The 19271-nt window shown below is 45.0% G+C and overlaps 1 protein-coding gene across 2 annotated transcripts in view; it reads right to left on the bottom strand.

The window, feature by feature from the left end:
• Nucleotides 1-19271, bottom strand: part of GABBR2 (gamma-aminobutyric acid type B receptor subunit 2) — a 364042-nt gene that overhangs the window by 329552 nt on the left and 15219 nt on the right. Inside the window, exon 1 of one of the 2 annotated variants that reach the window (XM_057724617.1) lies at nucleotides 4344-4473. The exons of the other annotated variant lie outside the window; for it this stretch is intronic. The gene's annotated coding sequence lies outside the window, so the exon portion shown is untranslated. Of the gene's footprint in view, nucleotides 1-4343; nucleotides 4474-19271 lie in introns of those variants that run through there. 2 annotated transcript variants of the gene reach the window in all.

The following is a 19271-nucleotide window of genomic DNA, read 5'->3' as shown; positions in this document are numbered from 1 at the left end:
ACCTTAAATCTTATTACCAAGAATGTAACTGATTCCATCATTTCACAGATACTTACGGAGCGTTACTGCTAGGACCTGAGAATACAGGACATAAGGAATAGACCGGGGGCAGGGGGTTAGCACACATAATTAATTAGCACAGACGTGCAGGAAACAGTTAAGTGCATATCATGGGGAACCTCTTACAAGGACTTAGGAAAGGCCTCCTTGAGGAGGTAATGTTTGAGCCGGGATCCCAACTAGGTAGTCTAGGAGAACTAAGCAGGTGACTGGGTGGAGGCAGCGGGGGAGGCACTGCAGGCAAAGGGGTGTGCAGTCTCTAGCTGAGATGGGACTAGGGAAGGAGGGCCAGGCAGGCAAGACCCTAAGGGCCAACTGAAGGATTTTTGACTTTTTCCTAAGAACAGTAGGAGATCATCTAAGGCTTTTTGAAAAAACAGCCTTATTGAGATACAATTCCCATACCATGCAGGTCACCCATTCAACGTGTATAATTCAATGGTTTTTAGTTCATCCACACATATGTGTAACCATCTTCATAGTCAATTTTAAAACATTTTCATCACCTCCAAAAAGAAACTCTGTGCCCTTTAGAAACCACCCACCCCCAACTTCTCCAGCTTTAAGTGACCACTAATCTACTTTCTATACATCTGCCTTCCCTGGACATTTCATATGAATGGAATCACATCTTATGTGGTCTTTTACGACTAGCTTCTTAATTTCACTTATCCAAGGTTCATCCATGTTGTAGCATGTATCACTATATCATTTTTTCCCTTTTTTTTTTTTTTTTTAGGAAGTGAGCTATAACTATGTAACATGGTTACATAGTCTGGAAGTATAATGCTTAAAACTGAGTTATTGTCATGACAAGGTCTTGGTGCAGCACTATCTACAGAGCTTTTTGCAATGATGGAAATGTTCTATATCTGTGTACTCAAACATGGCAGCCACCAGCCACAAACAGCTGGATACTTGAAATGTGGCTAGTGCTACTGAAGTACTACATTTTTTACTTTATTTAATTAAATTCAAATTAAATAACCACCTGTGGCTAGGAGCTATTGTGTTCATCATTTCTTTTGATGGCCAAATAATATTCTATTTTGTGGACATACCACATTTTGTTACCCATTTATCAGTTGATGGACATTTGGGATGTTTCCACCTTATCGGCTATTATAAATTATGCTGCTATGAACATTCATGTACAAGTTTTTGTGTAGACATATGTTTTCATTTCTCTTGGGTGCATATCTAGGAGTGGAGTTGCTGGCTCATAGGGAAACTCTACATTTAATAACTTAAGGAACTGCCAGACCATTTTCCAAAGCAGCTGCATCATTTTGCATTACCATCAGCAGTGTGTGAGAGTTCCAATTTCTGCACATCCTCGCTAACACTTGTTATGATCTGACTTTATGATTCTAGCCATCCTGGTGGATATAGAGTGGCATCTCACTGTGGTTTTCATTTGCATTTTCCTAATCACTAAAGGCTTTTGATGGAGGGCCTGATACAATCAGACTTTTGAACAGTTCACTCTGGAGAAATAATTTGAGGACAGAAAGAGGGCCATGAGATGATGGTGAAGAGGCCAGTGCAGCAGTCTGGGGAAGATGATGGTAGCGTGGATTGTGATGGAAGAGATGGTAAATAGGGGACAGCTGGAGAAACAGGAGATAAAATCTACAAGGTCTGGAGATCGCTGGATGGGGCACAAGGGAGGGGGCCAAAGGTTTCCAGATTATAGAATGGTAGATGACGGTACTCCCACCAAGAGAACACAGAAATATTTCATAAATTGTGACAAAATACACATAACATAGAATTTACTATTTTAACCATTTAAAAGTGTATAGTTCAGTAATGTTAAGTATATTCACACTGTTGTGCAATCAATCTCCAAAACTTTTTCGTCTTGCAAAACTGAAACCGTATACCCATTAAACAACAACTCTCCACTCCCTGGCAACCACCATTCTACTTTCTGTCTCTATGACTTTAATACTCTAGGTACTGCATATAAGTGGAATGACACAGTGTTTGTCTTTTTGTGACTGGCTTATTTCACTTAATACAATGTCCTCAAGATCCATCCATGTTGTAGTACACCTCAGGTTACCTTCCTTTTTTTTAAGTGAAAACACAGAAATATTTTTTTCCTGACCAAAAAAAGCACGATTTTATCCAAATCACTTTCTTATTCAATATACACTAAGTTTTAATCTAAGCCTTCTTCAGATTGAGATTTTCAAGGTTCTCCCAAGTTGGTGCTTGCCTTGGCCAGACGTGCACAGCATTGTGCGGACACCCTACTACTCATGACCCAACCTTCATGACCTTGACCCCTTTGGCATCTTTCAATTGAAAGAATAATTCTCAGGCAACTTGAAGGATAGAAGGCTTTGATTTGCTTTTCCTGTTTGGTGATTTGCAGGTCCATTTTTCCTTAATTAAATTATCTATTGATGGAAACTAGATAGTTTCTCTCGAAAACAGTCCCAAGCTTTTAATAATTTGGGGCATTTGATATTCCTCTATCACACAAATTTGGCCACATTTACTCCCCTTAACTCTAAAAATTCTAAGATTTATTCTGAGAGATTTGGCAATTTCTGCTGCCTTTAATCATTGCCTGGTATGTGACATGCAATCTTCCGCATTCACAATAATTTTATTACTTCATTATAGTGTAATCTTTTAGAACACATAATGAGCAATCATTGAGGAATTCAAATGCAAGTTAAAATTCAAGTGAGTGTAAGATCTCCAACAAAATAAGTGACCATAGCAACCGAGGTGGAAATAGATGAAATCCCATCTATACACAGACGATGAAAATCTTCATCAGAACTCACTCCTTGGCCTGCTGGCAAGACACATCCCGGTTTCAGCAACATGAAAATCTTAAGTGAAGATGTTCATCTTAGAATCAAGAAGGTATGGTGCATGGAGAGAAGTAAAGGAATACAAGGAAGGTTTACACACAGCAGAAGAAAGTGCCAGAAGGCACCAAGAGAATAAGAAAACAACAAAGCAGATAACAACCACCCACAGTACTCTTTATACTCAAGAATCATAGTACAGGGGCAAAAAAAATCCTACATCCCTCATGTAACTCCCCAGAGTAAAAGTAGAAGACAACTGGAGATTGAGATGAAGATACTGAATCATCAATAAAAGATTAAATTAACAGTATCACTTCTTAGAAGGTGGGATGTTAACAGTACTTACTTCTGAGAGAAGCATGTTAAAGAAAAGTTGTTATTCCTTATAAGTATTTTCTTGGTTTTCGCTACAATAAACATATACACAAAAAAACTGTGTAAGTTTTTAAAAAAACAAAAAGATATTTTAGAACAACATTGTAAATCAACTATACTTTAATTTTAAATTTTTTAAATTTGAAAATATCTATTTTAGGTTCTGGTGTTTAAATATCGAAATCTTAGTTTCCCGAAAATAAGTGCCTCAGTCCAATTTATGTCCTGAAGATCCTGAATAAATGAGGCATATCTGAACACGGGAACCTTGCGTCATCGCCAACACCACTTTGGTTTTGCTGTAAAGCACTGCTCGACAAACAAGCCCCTGTCTGACCTACACTCAGTGCTAACCCTTCAGCCGTTCTCTCTGAAGGTCACAAAGAGGCCTGCCGAGAAGGAGATAAATAGTAATGGTTTCGATAGCAAGGAAGCCTGTTTGGGACCCACAAGTCACTGCCAATGGCATCCACACACCCCGCATCAATTCTCTCGGGAAGGAGAAAGGTTTGTAAACTTTGCTTAACAGTCAGACCCTCCATCCTTCAGGCACCACGGGCCCAGCCTGCAGCCTTGTGTGGCTCACAATGGTTGGTCATTTTGTCTCTATCATCCTCTAGGGAGGGGACAGAAAGGCTTTATAAACTCTGCTTAGCAGTTCCCTCCAGTGCCTAGAATAGTGCCCAAAAAACAAAAAGAGCCTAATAATTTGCTGCTGAATGGAATGTAGAGCCAGTCCTCCCCCAGATTCTCACGTCTAGATCCAGTGACCTCGCCTGTTCTGACAAGCTGGTAAAACCCATCAACACAGCCCAGAAATCACGGGTATTTCCTCAACAATCTTCTGAAGGGAAAGAGCATGTCCACCTGTGAAAGCCACAGAAGGCACATTAACTTTTGGGGGACCATAGGATCCTCCACCCTCCTGCTCGCTCCTGGTTCGGAGCCCTGAGGGCCGGTAGGATGGGGTGGGATGGGATTGGGGGCCTGGCAGGAAGCGGAAATGAACATGAGAAGATCCGGCAGCAGGGAGCCCAGCCTGGCGGGGGAAACAGCCCCTGGCACATCACTCACCCAAGTGCAGGCTCATTGCTCAGGCCAGATGAAGGGGATGAGACACTGCCACTGGAGAGCAGATGACGGGCAAGACAAGAAGAGAGGTGATGCTGCAGTGGTACAGCCTAGAAGAGCCAGACTGCCAAACGCTCATGGCTGATGGGGCCTTGGGGTGCCTGCCCTGAACAGGGTCTCAGACACTGAGATCCAGGAGCCCAGCCCGCCTTCAGAAGCACACAGAGGGCCTGGGGAGCCCCCTGAGCCAGAGGGTTCACAGGCCAGGGAGGCGACCAGGAGCCACCCGTGGATGTGCTCTGCAGGCAGCAGTGGTGAAGCTGGCCTCAGCTCCCTCCAGACCGTCTTGTCTTTCTGGCTTCTCAGGCTTTGACTGGCAGGAGTCCTGGTCACCAGGTTAGAAAGGAATCACAACATCTTAGAAGGAGAGTTCAGATGACCAGACTCTCCCATCTTGTGAAACAGGAAACTGAGGTTCAGAGGAGAGAGATGTCTTATCCCAGCCTCACAGCAGGTCCGTGGCTGAGGATGAGACCCTGAGCTGGAGGCTCTGGCTCCAGGGCCTTTTTCATGTTCCCACCTTGGTCAAACACGTGTGGACTGAGAGCAGATGAGTTTTCACCTGATAGGAACTGGGATCCCAGTGGAGATTTCTGAGCAAAGTGTGTGTGTGTTTGGGGGCTGGGGGGGGGGGGGGGGGGGGGCGCGGGCAAGGGTTCTCTGGTCAGTGACACCAAAGCAGGAGCCTCTGTGGACAGCAGAGGCCTGAAGGAGGAAAGACTAGATGCATGAGGGCCCATGAGAAGTGTGGCGAGTGTGCCAACCGCAGAGATGAGGGCCTGGGCCAGTTCTATGAGCAGTGAGGCTACAGAGAATGGCTAGGGGTGAACACCATGAGATCCGAAAATGCGGAAGCTGATGGCGAGGGGCGTGCTCAAGGAAAGGGAGTGGCCAGAGAGGAAGCCAAGGCTCTCAGCCTGTGTGACCAGGAGGAGGACAGTACAGGGAAACCAGGGGAAGGAGCCACACTGGTGGCCCCAGGTGGTGGGCTCCGTTTTAGCTCTGTAGAGCTATGTGTCTGTGCAAGGAGGCATTTGGCCAAATGTCCATCATTCTGAAGGTGGGGGCAAGTGATGGAGTCATCAAGGGTACAGAATTTGGCAATAACAGGTGTGGGCAACTGATCTGTCCCATGTGCTTCCTCCTAACTTCTCTTGTCCAAACAGAGTATATATCCTTCAGGGTCAGCACAGGACACCTGACACCCTTTGCTTTTCTATAAAGAGGTACTGGTTAAACCAGTGAATTTCAGGGTGGTACGAAGGAGTCGCACTCAATATCCAACCACATGTTCCTTCATTCAGCATTAACTGAGCATCTACTGTGCGCCAGGCAGTAAGCACCTGTCCCCTGATATCCTTTCCCTCTTTCCTTCTTTTAGTCGTATAACTACTTCCCACCTGTGGTAGACAAAATAACACTCTCCCCCGGCAAAAGATTTCCAGGTCCTAATCCCAGACGCTTGTGACCATGTTGTCTTACATGACAGAAGGGACTTCGCAGATGGGATTAAGTAAGAATCTTGAGATGGCGAGATTATCCTGGATCATCCTGACGTAATCACAGAAGTCTTTAAAGATAGAAGCAGGAGATTAGAATGAGTAACAGGAGATGTGACAATAGACTCAAGAAGTTTGAGTGATGCCAGGAAGGAAAGGGCCATGAGCCAAGAAATGCAGGCAGCCTGTAGAAGCTGAAAAAGGCAAGGAAACAAATTCTCCTGTCAGAATCCCCAAAGGAACCAGCCCTGCCAACACCCTTGACTTCAGCAAGACTCACTTTGTATTCCTAACCTCCAGAACTGTAAAAGAATAAATTTGTGTTGTTTCAAGCCACTAAGTTTGTGGTAATGTGTTATAGCAGCCATAGGAAACTAATATACCACATCATTAAATTTAAGCTCCGCATTTACCATCAAGCTAGAGATCAAATGTAACCATCCTCCCTTGGCGTGACTATGTGACTAATTTCTAATAGATTGAACAGGAGTGATATGCACAACTTCTAGACCGTCTTTAGCTTTAAGACAGGCTGCTTGTTCTGGATTTCTGCACTTTCTCTTCCCCCTGCCCCCACTGGAACACAGATGTGGCAGTGACCCTGTTCCAATCACACCAATGAGGACAAACCCTATGGGCATGGTGGGACAGCAAGAGTTAAGGAACTTGGATCCCTGAATTATTTTGTAGAGCAGAGATGTCCTACCAGCCCGGACTAGCCAGACTGTAAGTTGATTGGGAAATAAATTTTTAACTGATTCAAGGCACAATATTTTGGTGTCTCTTTGTTACAGCAGCTTACCTATCACCCAAACAAGTTGCCTAAAGAAGGTCCCAATTTATCTGGACAAACAAGAACAGAAACAGATCTTCACACTATTACAAGAAGATGCCATGGTACAGAGGTAGCCAAGGTCCTCAGGAGCACAGGAGGCCTCTGTGGTGGATTCCGGACCTCAGATGGTCGTTCACTCAACGTAAGCCCTCAGTCTAACCTCTCTTGCCTTACAGGCCTTAAAAACAATAAGGGTAGCACTAAGGAAGAAACAATCATTTCACACGGCCAAGAGGGCTCTTTGCACCGCTTAAAGCCCAACTGTACTACCATTGCCGAGTCCTGCCATCTGTGGTGGTTATTTTCAGCTCATGAAGATGAGTCTGAGCCACTTGTGTGCCTCCAGACCCAAGCTCCTGACCAAAGGGAGGGGTCTGGCAAATTCCACTCCACGCCAACCAGCCCCAGACAGATGAAGGCTTGATCCAGACAATAATCTGTTCAGAAATGAAGAGTCCTACTCACTGACTCTCCCCATATTAATAACCTGAGGGCATCTGAGACAGCTTTACAGCATCTTATAGGTATTCAAGCATTACTGCCAATTTTTCAGAATGTTTTTCTGATTTTTGTGGTGGTGGTTGACTACTTTTTCTGTGTCTCTTTCATTTTCAGCCAGTTATGCCTGCTCTGCCAAAAAATTTTCAGAAATGAACCCAAAATGCCTAAAGACAGAATTTGTAAAATGGCCCTAAAACTCAAATCAAATCACATCATTTCTCTGTGCAAAATCCTCAAACGTCCCATGGCCGTCAAGCCCTATGGGATCTAGCCCTTCCCCCTCACCAGCTTGATCCTGCAGCACTTCATCACTCTGCTCCCGCCCCAAGGGCCTCTTTGCTGGTCTTGAATTCCCCAGGGAAACTGCCTCAGGGCCCCTGCATCTGCTCTTCCACTGGCCTGGACATTACATGACACCACAGGCTCTCTGTCTCCCTCTATTCAATCTGTGCTCAAATGTTACCTTATAGAGGACTTCTCTGGACAGCAATTTCAAATAGAACTCATCCCGTCCCTAAATCAGCATCACTCATCCCCTTAGTGTGCTTTATTCGTCTTTTCTAGCTCTGTCACCACCTGACATGGTTTATGGCCTACCAGCTAAAATGTATGTTAATTTATGCATCATTTCTCCATCTCCTTCATCAGCACGCAGGCTCTCTGTGGACAGGGTCTGTGTTGTGTCCACCGCTGTACCCTCACTGCTGACAACAGTACCTGGCACATAGTAGATGGTTAATAATTGTTGAATAAATGAACAGTGCACCAAAACTACCCATATGCGAAAATCTAGCAGAGAGGCAGTGATTCATTTTCTGCCAACTCATCATTCTGGATCTAATTTTCACCTTGATCCTACTGTTTTCAGCCAAATTGTTTTAGAACAACTTGTTTTTGGCCAAATCAACTGGCACCATCCCGGGGGCACTTCCAACCACAGTTCAGCTCTTCACCTGGCACCTGAATCCCTTATTTATTTTACAAAGCAGGTCTAATTCCCCAGACAAAATTCGCCCCATCACAGCCATACCTTTACTGCAAGGTGCTTTGCTGGGAAGGCTGCCTGCCATCCCGGCAGCTGGCATAATCATGAGGTTGGTAATATCAGTTCTCGGGAAGGCTACAATTAGTCCTTGACAAGCACTTTATGGCCCCCAATTTAAACGTCTATGGCATTGTAATTCAGTTCCTCGATGAGGCAAACATGATACTAACCTCATCTGGAAAACTGGATGAAATGCCTCCTTGCGCTGATGGCCTCCTGATTAGTGCACAGGGGAAGGTGAGGCTCCCCAGCCTTCTCATCCCTAAATTTTGAGAGCGCTTCTCTTTAACATCCTTCTAGAATTCACGCCAGTGCCAGAATGTGCATCCACTGACTCTTACACACATTGACTGAGTACCTACTGTGGGGGAGGGCGGGGAATTGGATGGTTTTAGCTCATTGTTCTCCGTAGGGTCTCAATACAGCTGGGGATGAATGACTTTAGGTGATTTTGAGGACAGACCCCACTCACAAAGTGTTTACAGTCTCGCTGCAGATATGAAGTCTCCCACTGGGCCTACTAAAATAACTCTTTGAAATTCAAACAGCTCATACAGGAGATGTTGAAAAAGCATTTAATAAAATTTACTCATTTCTGATTTAAAACAATAAAACCAAACCCTCTTAGTAAATGAGAAAGAAGGTACCTTCAGGACACACCAAAGCCTGTCACAAACAGCTGCCAGCAGGCCCAGCAACAGTGAAACAGGAGTCACGCCATCATACAAGAATGCCTGCGCTCACAACACCTACCCAGTTCTGCTCTCACAGATGATGACAATTCAATCCATGGACGAAGAAGCCAGGTAAAAATTGAAAAGGAAGAGGTATAAGTATTGTCATTTGCAAAAAAACGATGACTGTCTACCTGGAAAACCCATGGGAAACTATTCGGACCAATAAGAATGCTCAGTTAGGTGACTGGTTATGAAATATTCACAAATCAAAGCTTTCTACACACCAGCAATAATTAGTTAGAAAATACAGTGACAAAGGGGAGCCGCTATGTTACTATTGCTCACAGTACTAACAAAGATATAAAACACTGAGTAATTAACTTAGCGAAATGAGTAAGATTCATATGAAAAGGGCTACAATGTCTGGAACTGCTCAAGAAATATTTGTGGGATGAATTAATAACTACCAATTCTTCAAGAGGGACATAAAAGAGGTAAGAAAGAAAGAAAAGATGTATCTTGTTCCTTGAATGTGACGACCCAGTACTGCAAAGATTTCGATTCTCCCCAAATCAATCTCTAAGTCTGCCAAGTTCCAACCAAAATATCAACTTTATGATTATTATTTTTAGAACTCAACAAAATAATTCTAAGCTTCTAGCATGAGGATAAATGGGTGAAGATAGTTAAGAAAATCCTTGAAAAGAGAAGTTCTATTATAGAGAGGACTCGCCTTATCAGATAAAGTATAATATAAAGCTAAGGTGGTTTAAATAGTAGGGCACTGACCTAGACATACCTATAAAACCTAGAAACCTAGAAATTCAGAAATAGACCAACTATATAAAAGGTGTCATTTCAAGTAAGTGGAGAAATAAATTATTCAACAAATGGTACTGGAACACTGGATTAACCATTTGGAAAAATATATATTATTAGAGGCTCACTTTATTAAAAAATAAATGCTAACTGTATTAAAGAGTTAAATATTAAAAAGTTAAATCATTACTGTAACCAAAAGAAAATCTAAGTGAGTTATTTATAAAGCCATGGATTATTTGCAGGATGTTCTAAGCACGACACCAAAAGCAGAAACCATAAAGATATCTAGCTACGTGAGATTAAAAAAAAAAAAAAAAAAGTTGAAAAATAACATAATATTAAAAGGCAAGAGAAAAATACTGCAAAAACATTTACTATACACATTGGGGGTGGGGGTAGCGGTGGGTAAAGAACTGTAATATATATAAAGCAGCTTCACAAATCAGTAGGAAAGAGCTATGCATATTAATAAAAATAGTCAACAGATATGACAAGTCAATTCACTAAAACAAAGCTCATTAAACAGTGGAATACATTCAACCTTTCTGATAAACAAAGAAGCGCAAAATAAAAGCTTATCGACTGCCCAACTGGCAGAGCTTTTCTTTTTATTTTTTATTTAGTAATATCTCCCAGTTATGTGCTCCAGGAAAAGCCCCCCCTCCCCCATTCACTGCTGTCTGAGGACAGACAGCTTAGCAATAAGTGGTACAGGATTCCATTGTGACTCCTTGCAGGCAGGTAAGTGGGCTTGATTCCCTCTCCATCTTAGCTCTGAAGTCTTGGACAAGTTATTTAAAACTCTCTACTAAGACTCAAATGTTTTATCTTAAAAGAGGAATAATAATAGTGCCTACTTATGTTATAAAAACTAAACGAGATGGTGCATATAAAAGCACTCAACTCTGGTCCATAGTAAGCTTTCCAGAAATGGCAGAGATAGCTAAGGTTTAAAATATTTAAATTTTACATACCCTTTGGCTTAGGCAATGCTAGACTCTAAGGAACTAATCATAGAGAAGCACACACATTTTGTTCCAAGGCTGTATGCTGCAGCGTTATAAAGAATCACACACACACAATGCACACAACCACATTTCAACAAGAGAAGACTATCCAAATATGGCCTAGTGGAATACTAGTAGGCACTTACAAATATGGAGTAGAGGTTCTAAAATGGCCCAGAAAGCCCTTCATGATAAAGAGTTAAAGAAAATAAGGGCAGATAACAAGCAGCAAATAATCTGAATTTTGTTTTTAAAAAGTATATATACTACCCTACCAACTGTAAAGTAGACAGCCAGTGGGAACTTGTTGTATAACAAAGGGAGTTCAACTCCAGGATGGAAGATGCCTTAGAGGACTGGGACGGGGAGGGTGGGGGGGACTCGAGGGAGGGTGGGGGGGGAGTCAAGGGAGGGAGGGAATACGGGGATACGTGTATAAAAACAGATGATTGAACTTGGTGTACCCCCCCAAAAATAATAAATAAAATTAAAAAAAAAAAGTATATATACTACCAACTGTAAAATAGCCAGTGGGAAGTTGCTGTATAACAAAGGGAGATCAACTCAATGAAGGACGATGGCTTAGAGGGCTGGGATGGGGAGGGTGGGGCGGAGTTGCGGGAGGGAGGGAATATGGGGATATGTGTATAAATACAGCTGATTGACTTTGGTGTACCTCAAAAACTGGTACAAGAGTGTAAAGCAATTATATTCCAATAAAGAGCTTAAAAAAATTAAAAAATTAAAAATAAAATAAAATAAAAAATAAAATAAAAAATAAATAAAAAAATAAAAAGTATGAGAAAACATGCCAGGATAGCAACAGTGATTATGTTAGTGTGGTTATGAGTGATTTTAATTTCTTTCTTTTCATTTGCATTTTCTTAATCATCTTCAATAAACATAAATTACTTTCATAATAAGATAAAGACACTACGAGTTTTTTTGGTTTTTTTTTTTTTATCTTAATGCAAACTCTCCAAGTACAAAAGTCGGTCATTAGGATGGCTTTTCAAAAGATGCAAATTATCTCATAAGTATGCCTTTCTCTTCCCAGCTGGGAGAGGTCCAACAGTGGAGATGGACTCCACTGGCATGATACTGACTAAAGTCCTTAAACAGAAATTGCTCGTGCTATTCAATGATATCTATTTATTCCTTGGTACATTTGTCCTCATCCTGGAAAGGGGGGCCTGTGATTCCAAGATAACATACCTATCCCAAAAGATCAAAACCAAATACATTTTGCTATATTCAACAATAACATTTTTCAAAAACACAGGGTAAAAACAATATCTGTGGTAGAGCTAAACCTCACCCCAGCCCAAAGCTTCTGCCCATAGAGATCTGTATTTTGTCCATGACATGGCCTCTGTCTGAATTCCCTGACCTAAGGATGCAATTCTCTGCTTTCTTCAAGGCCAGCTGCTGCCTCACCACCCCTCCCCAACTGCCTAGCCCAAGGTAGAGTGAACTATTCCGCAGAACAGAAAGCCATTCCACTCCAGGCTCCCCTGTTTGGTCTCACCTGTGTGTTCCTCAGCTCCTGACCTGACTGTGTGGCTGCCTACCTCAGGATGCCTGGATTTTCCCCAGGGCCAGTCTGACGGCCCCATCCCATAAACCCTGGCACCACCTACATACATGTTGCAGAATGACGCTAGTTCATAAGCTCCATGAGGACAGGGACCCTGTTTGGTACTGCCCACCAGTGCCCACTGCAGTGCCTGGCACCCTGAGGTCTTACTTAATAAGCATCTGCAGAAGGGAGGGAGAGAGGAGAGGAGAGAGGGTAACCTGAGATGAAGCCAAGGTCAAAGCCAAAGTCACCAATAGGAGCTTTTCTCTAGTCTATAGACATCTTCAATGGTCTTGCTGGCATTGCCTTTCCCAGCACATGCCCTAAAAGAGGCCCCATCCTCAGCAGACTAAGGGACTACCAGTGGCCTGCATTTACGTCAGCACAGGTGCTGAGCAACAGACCCCAGTTGCTCCCTCCCTCCAGAGAGTATAATGAGTCATGGTCAACTAGGGCCTCAGTCTCTTTTCACACCTACTCCCTTTAAGCCTCATCAACTTCATCCTGTCCTTATGCAGCTGGATTTTGGAATCCAAGAGCCAGCTGATGTAGTGAACCCTGAAAAAGAACTCCTGGAATCCTGAAGCAATGGTGTTAATATAACAAGAGGAAATCTGTTTTCTGGCTCTGTCATCTGAAATAGTCGCTAATCCTCTTAGCTTGACATCATCAGCAAAATTTGACCAGTATGACTTCTATGACCTTATTCAAATCACTGATTAAAGAAAGAATATATATCTTCTTTTAAAGATAGATACATCGAAAATAGATAGATAGATCTTCCTCAACTTACCATGGGGTTAAGTCTTGATAAACCCATCATAAATTGAAAATATTAAGTCAAAAATGCATTTAATACATGTAACCTGCTGAACAAGATAGCTGAAGCTAACCTACCTTAAACATGTTCAGAACACTTGTTATCCTACAGATTTGAAGAAAATCATCTAACACAAAGCCTATTTCTTTACGAAGTGCTTAATATCTCAAATAATTTATTGACTACTGTACTGATAGTAGGAAAGAGAATAGTTGTCTGGCTACAGGATGGTTTTAAGTATATGGGTTTTCACCGTTGTGATTGTGTGGCTGACCAGGAGATGCCACTCAGGGCCACTGCCCAGCATCACGAGGGAGTATTGTATTGCACTAGCCCATGAAAAGATCAAAATTCAAAATTTGGGGCTTCCATGATGGTGCAGTGGTTAAGAATCTGCCTGCCAATGCAGGGGACACGGGTTCGATCCCCGGTCCAGGAAGATCTCACATGCCATGGAACAACTAAGCTCGTGCGCCACAACTATTGAGCCTGCGCTCTGGAGCCCGCAAGGCACAACTACTGAGCTCAGGTGCCAAAACTACTGAAGCCTGAGAGCCTAGAGCCCGTGCTCCACAACAAAAGAAGCCACTGTGATGAGAAACCTGCACACCACAATGAAGAGTAGCCCCCACTCGCCACAAGTAGAGAGAGCCCGTGCGCAGCAACAAAGACCTAGTACAGCCAAAAATAAATGATAAAATAAATCTTAAGAAAAAAATTGAAGTACACTTTCTCAGAATGCATATTGCTTTTGCACGTTATAAAGTCAAAAAATCATAAGTTGAACCACTGTAAATTGGAGGCTGTCTATAATTTAAAGGCCCAGGCAAAGAATAAGAGTCCTGTAGACAACCACCCCAGACTACTCCCAGATTAACACCTTTTGGGTTTGAGATTCAAACAATCAACAGATGCCTGTTACAAATTTACAAGAGATTTTGTCAAATACCTTTAGGGAGTTCACATCTGCTAGGGTCCCAGCTCCCCTGACCTTCTCAATTTGTAACTTTCTCAACAAAGTTAGTGAGGTCAGTGCAGCCCATCATGTTCTTGGAGAACTCAGAGTGATCCCATCTTCCTTTCCTAATTATGCAGACCACCCTCTGAGCATGCTTGGAGCACCCAGCCTGGAATCACAGCTGGTAAAGGTTCCTGCCAACCTACCTATAACCCTCCTGCAGCCTCTGTGGCAGCCAGAGTGAGCCCAGCAACAAGAGGAGGACCTGCTGGTTCGAGAAGAATAGAAAGCATGACAGGCATAAGAAGGAAGAGCCTAATCTGGGCCACATGTTGATATGGCTCTCAGTCTCTCAGAAAGAGGAAAGACACCCAAAAGGCAGAGCAGAAACTTCTGGAGAAGGTCACTCCTATGGTGAAGACCTGGGTTCCAGTTCCAGCTCGCTTGCAATTTCACTGCGTGGCTTTAGCGAGTCAAGCCCCTTCTTCTCCTGGTGTCTTAGTCTGTTCAAGCTGCTAGAACAGATACCATGGACTGGGTTGCTTATAAACAACAGAAACTTATTTCTCACAGTTCTGGAGGCTGGGAAGTCTTAGATCAAGGCACCACCAGATTTGGTGTCTGGTGAGAGTCTGCTTCCCAGATTTGGTGTCTGGTGAGAGTCTGCTTCCCAGTTCACAGACAACCGTCTTTTGCTAACCTCACATGGTGGAAAAAGCAAGTGAGTTCTCTGAAGTCTCCATTTAAAAAGGACGCTAATTCTAATCACCTAAGCACCTCCAAAAGGCTCCACCTCCAAATACCATCACACTGGGAGTCAGGATTCAACATATTAATTGCGGTGGGACACAAACATTCAGTCTATAACACTGGGCCTCAGCTTTCTCATCTGTAAAATGGGGATAATGATAAGATTATCTGTTGGAAGGCTGACAACTGGACTTGCTCTTTTGAGGTCCCTTGAAAGCCAGAAACAAAGACAGAGGTACTTAATGTTTAAGGACATGGGCCTTAGAACCACACTGTCTTGGTTTAAATTAGTCAATTCCTACCCATGTAAATTTAGGCAGGTTATTAACCTTCTCTGTGCCTCAGTTTTCTCACCTGAAAAATGGGAGCAATAAGGAAGCTTATCTCCTAGGACCTTGATGAAAAGTAGATGATTTATTACTGTAAAGAACAGAGGCTAAGCCCATGGGATGTGCTCACTCTGACGATGCTGGTGGTGCTGATGGTGGGATATGCTATGGTTTCACTTGGGCAATTTGATGCCTACTCCCAGGGGACCCAGACAATAACCAGAATTCCCACATCCCCGGTTTCTGGAGGAGCTTGTACAGTTCCAGACAAGAAGAGCTGGACTGGAGAAAGCCAACAGCTGCAGCTAGCAGAGGGGCCGGTGTCATCCTCTAAAATATTCTCCACTGCAGACGTCTCCTAGCCTGGCTTTTCTCCAAAGGAGTCAGAATGTGAGGGGTCTGTGGCACTGTCATGCTCTTCCTAACACTATTAGTTCAATTACCATTATTTATACCACTCAAAGATCTGAAAGCTTTTAAACTGGCTTCTTATACACATCCAAACCACAAAAGAAAATCTTTTCAGGACACATTTATTTGTTTGTTCCGGTGTGCCCTATATCTCCTCACATTCTGACTTCTAACTCATATAGGATGAAAGAATCCAACTGCCCATTTTCTGCCCTAAAAAAGTAAATTCTGACTTAAAAACAAGCATAGCTCAATCTTTACATTCACTGCCCTATTTCTTCCTAAAACCTAAATGAGACCTACTTTAGTTCCTATTATTTTCACAATACTGCTTTTTCTATAGCTTTCATGATTTCGTTCTTTACGCATCCGGACAAATGCCACTGTAAGGCTCTCTCACAGAAATGCTTAACAATCCAGAGAGTCTCATCTTGACTTTTCTCAAGGGCTCTCCAGTGCCATTATCTGATTTAAGCAAAAAAAAAAAAAAATCACCCTGGGAGGGTAGTTGGAGAGGGTACCCTCCCCACTTTACAGATAAAGAAACCAAGGAAGGCTCAGGCTTCCTAGGTGGCGCAGTGGTTGAGAATCCGCCTGCCAATGCAGGGGACACGGGTTTGATCCCTGCTCCAGGAAGATCCCACATGTCACGGAGCAACTAAGCCCCTGTGCCACAACTACTGAGCCTGCGCTTTAGAGCCCATGAGCCACAACTATTGAGCCCATGTGCTGCAACTACGGAAGCCCATGTGCCTAGAGCCCGTGCTTCACAACAAGGGAAGCCACGGCAATAAGGAGCCCGCGCATCACAATGAAGAGCAGCCCCTACTCACCACAACTAAAAGAAAGCCCGCACACAGCAAAAAAGACCCAACACAGCCAATCAAAAAAATTAATTAATTAATTAATGAAAAAAAAAAAAAAAGAAACCAAGGCTCAGAGAGTCCGGCTCCCATGGAAAGACCCCGAGGTCAAGCCTTCCAAGATTCACACCTATGTTCTGAACACATCCCTTCCCTTTCCTTCTGTTCCCCCTAAGGCATTACAACTCTCTTTCTGTAAATACCCAGAAGGGAGTCATTTTGGTAAACATCCAGCTGAATCTTTATACAACTTCTTTATCGGCAAGAAACTTCTTTATCAGTGAGAAAACCACTCTACTGCTCTGTTTAGAATCTTTTCCATCCAAATGGGTTTTAGGAAAGGCCTGTCACTGCTCAGAGAAGACGTGATCTGCAGCAAGCAGGAAAAGGGCTGGAACCTGGCAGGCATCAAAAGGAAAGCCATTCCACATACCAGCTGGGCCGCAAGAACTCCATCCTCTCAAGACAGTCTGCTCTATCGCTCGTCTCCAAAACGACAGCCACCCCCAGGGCCCTTTCTGTCTCCGAACCCAGCGCCTGTCCCGCTGGGGAATGGGCAGGGGAGGAGGGTGCTAATCCTTGCCACACTCAAACAGAGACAGGCCCCCCAGGACCAGTGCAGCAGAGACAGGCCCCCCAGGGCCAGTGCAGCAGAGACAGGCCCCCCAGGGCCAGCGCAGCAGAGACAGGCCCCCCAGGACCAGTGCCGCAGAGACAGGCCCCCCAGGGCCAGTGCCGCAGAGACAGGCCCCCCAGGGCCAGTGCCACAGAGACAGGCCCCCCAGGACCAGGGCCGCAGAGACAGGCCCCCCAGGACCAGGGCCGCAGAGACAGGCCCCCCAGGACCAGTGCCGCAGAGACAGGCCCCCCAGGGCCAGTGCCGCAGAGACAGGCCCCCCAGGGCCAGTGCCGCAGAGACAGGCCCCCCAGGACCAGGGCCGCAGAGACAGGCCCCCCAGGGCCAGTGCCGCAGAGACAGGCCCCCCGGGACCAGTGCCGCAGAGACAGGCCCCCCGGGACCAGTGCAGCAGAGACAGGCCCCCCGGGGCCAGCGCAGCAGAGACAGGCCCCCCAGGACCAGTGCCGCAGAGACAGGCCTCCCAGGACCAGTGCAGCAGAGACAGGCCCCCCAGGACCAGTGCAGCAGAGACAGGCCCCCCAGGACCAGTGCCGCAGAGACAGGCCCCCCAGGGCCAGTGCCGCAGAGACAGGCCCCCCAGGACCAGTGCAGCAGAGACAGGCCCCCCAGGGCCAGTGCCGCAGAGACAGGCCCCCCAGGACCAGTGCCGCAGAGACAGGCCCCCCAGGGCCAGTGCCGCAGAGACAGGCCCCCCAGGACCAGTGCAGCAGAGACAGGCCCCCCAGGGCCAGTGCAGCAGAGACAGGCCCCCCAGGGCCAGGGCAGCAGAGACAGGCCCCCCAGGACCAGTGCAGTCCACGGCTCATCCCACGTCAAAAAGGGAAACCTCTGTAGCCAGGCTGGCTGCCCGTCAGCCTGACAGACAGCCTGGGGGACGTCAGCACCAGCCTTCTGCCCTCAGACCGCAGAACCGGGCCTACCAACCTGGCTTCCGGCTGCCGAGGTTCCCCAACAGTCACTCCAGCACGGATCCCTGCTACTCTCCGCTCCCCTTCATCAAGAAAGCCATTAAGCGAAACGTAAAGCTGATTGCATTTATTTCGTCCATCTACAGACCCAACTTGGAGTAAGCTTTGAAATCACTCTCGGGCCCTCTTCAGACCCTGAGTCATTTTTCGATTGCTAAAATTAGAATGGTCTCATGGCAGACTCGCTCCTGAATCTAATCGGTGTCAGACACGGCTGGGTCCTACTCCCGTTCAACATTCTCAGGAGATACTTCCTCTCATCTTTGCCTTCCGGCCCCCCCACCCCCCCGGCCAGGCAGGAACCCACATCCAAATTGTATAGAAGGAAAAACAGGCTCAGTGGGATAGGGGCTTGCCCAAAGACACATCTCAGGAAGTAACAAAGCCAAGATTTAACTAAATCTGCCTGATCTACCTTCTTTCCCCTGTGCCCTAATCTTTGTGATGTCCCTGGAGATGACCCTGTCCAGCTCCCAGATGACATGGGGGTGTGTCCTCCAGCCTTAGCCAACAGGAAGCCTCTGTGCTAACAGCAAGTGCCAGAAGCCAAGACCTTGCAGGAGGCTCTCGGTGAGCACTGATTAATCTCAAACTATGTTTTCAGACACCACAGGCCCAAAGATGGTTGTTTTTGCAGACCTTTGCTCTCTCTCCACAGTGTCTTTTGCAGGCGGTCACCTGTGTGTCTGTGACACCTGAATGGCTCAGCATCATCCCCTCAAAGCACCACCTCTCTTGCTAGCACAGTTCCCGCCTCCCACAGGGTGCTTCCCACATCTCCACCTTTGTCCTTCAAGCCCAGCTCAAAAGCCACCTGCTCTGAGAAGCCCTCCCAGGGTGTACCCAGTGAGAATTCATCACCCCTCCCTTCATGCTCCTATAGCCCTTACTTGTGCCTCCCTAAGAGTGTATTCAAATCAGCCTCATATCTTTTATTTTACTTGATTTTTATGGCACTTACTATGTATTGCTCAGTGGTTGATGTCTTCTGCTAATTTTAATTGTTTTAGTTTTTATAACTATTCTCTGAAATGGGTACTATTATTATCACCCCGTCATACAGATGAGAACACTGGGGCCCGGGAGATGAAGTGGCTTGCCCAAAACTAAAATAGCTGGCAAGTGATGGTGAGGCAGTCCTGCTCCAGAGCCAGGCACTCCATCAGG

The sequence above is a fragment of the Hippopotamus amphibius genome, chromosome 2 (assembly GCF_030028045.1).
Source record: "Hippopotamus amphibius kiboko isolate mHipAmp2 chromosome 2, mHipAmp2.hap2, whole genome shotgun sequence".
Lineage (NCBI taxonomy): Eukaryota > Metazoa > Chordata > Mammalia > Artiodactyla > Hippopotamidae > Hippopotamus > Hippopotamus amphibius.
Note: the sequence above shows the minus strand (reverse complement) of the source record. Positions and strands in the feature narration are given on the sequence as shown.